Source organism: Rhea americana, unplaced genomic scaffold, assembly GCF_003343005.1.
Source record: "Rhea americana isolate MKP2758 unplaced genomic scaffold, rheAme1 scaffold_178, whole genome shotgun sequence".
NCBI lineage: Eukaryota > Metazoa > Chordata > Aves > Rheiformes > Rheidae > Rhea > Rhea americana.
The window spans coordinates 1427751-1429420 of NW_028185905.1; positions in this window are offsets into that span (position 1 = coordinate 1427751).

Below are 1670 nucleotides of genomic sequence, written 5' to 3' on the forward strand. Positions count from 1 at the left end.
AGAGGTGGGTGTGTGCAAGCGTGCACGGGGCCGTGCAAGGCGGGGTGCGCTTGTACACAGCAGGCGGAGTGCAAGGGAGCTGTGTGAGAGGCTGTGCGGTGTGCGTATGTGTGTGTGCACTTGTGTGTCGTGTGTGCACGGGGCCTGTGCAGGGTGGTGTGCATGTGCACGGGGTTGTGCACGGGTATGTGTGCACGGGGACCGTGCACAGGGGGAGTGTTGTGCATTCAGGGTGTGCATGGGGTGTGTGGAGAAGGCAGAGGGTCTGTGTGAACGGTGTATGCATGAGTGGGTGTGCTTGTGTGGGTGGGTGGGTGTAGGTGTGTGTGCGTGTGTGTGTGAGCAGTGCAGGAGYGTTCATGGCTACGTTTGTGGATGGAGCCTGTCTTGGTGTGGAGCTGTGTGCTGGGGGGTGTTCCCAGGCGTCTGTGTTTGCAGTATGGGGTGTGTATGCACAGTAAGTCACAGTGCATGTGTTTACATGTGCAGGGGTGTGCGTGCGAGCAGGGCACTTGTCTGAGGGAATGGAAGTGCATACAGTGTTCTGGACATGTCTGCGGGCTGCTGGTGTGTTTGTGTGTGTGTGTACTCAGCATCAGGTGTGGGACACACATGTGCTGCACGACCCACGTGGGTGCTTGTGTGCACCGTGTCCTGTGCCTGAGGGTTGCACAAGTGCTGCCAGTCCCCGGGTGCCTGACGGCATTAGGCGCCGAAGCAGCTTTTGGGCTCGAGGCTGCAGGGAAAGTCGGGGCCACGCAGGTGCGGGGGCTCCCTGCTGCTCGCCGGTGGCTGCTTTAAGGGTCTGGGCCCCCCTCAGCCAGCACCGAAGCAAGGGGGGGAAGCTGGGCCGAAGGGAGCGGGGCCGGGAGAGAAGCCCAGCTCTGGGGCGGGCTCTGGAGCTGCGGGTGGCCGGGAGGAGGTCACATCCCGCAGCCAGGACCCCCAGTTCCCGCGCCCCGGCGCCGGGTCAGAGCGGCCGCCGGAGGGCGCGGGGCTCGGCGGGGCCGGCCGGGGGCGCGGGGGCTGCGCCGGGGCCCTGCCGGAGCTGCGGGCGGGCGGAGCAGCCGGCTCCGGCGGGACGCGCGCGAGGCGCCGAGCTGCTGCCGCCGGCGCGGAGCAGCTGCGGCCGGGAGCATCTGTGCGTGAATCAGCAGGAGCGCGGGGGCGCGCCCGGCTGCGGCGGGGAGCCCGGCGGCGCCGGGAGGGGGCTGAGCGGGGCGCCCGGCGGGAGCGGGCCTGCAGGCGGGGCGCGCCGGCGGGCGGGGGTGTGCCGTGCCGTGCCGGCGCCCGGCAGGTTGCAGAGGCAAGGCTCGAGGGTGGAGGGACATGGCTCGGGGGAGGCGGGAGGGCCACGCGGAGGGGCAGCGGGGCCGGCGCAGCCCGGCCGCCGCTCGGCGCCGGCAGGCAGCTCCGCAGCCATCTTCTCTGCACCGCCACCCCCGGGCGAGGGCTGAGGGCTTCGGCGTGGGAATTCAGCGTGGCGCCCACCGCCGCGCCTGCTTGTCACCCCGGGCCACAGGTGTTAACGCCGCACGGGCCCTGCCACCCCCCGCAATTTCCCCATCCCCAACCTGCTGCGGCCGCGGGGGGTGCGAGAGCGCTGCCGGCGTGCGTGCACACCCGCGCCCGGCACGTCGGGGCGCGCAGGCGGGCACATGGCAGCGCTG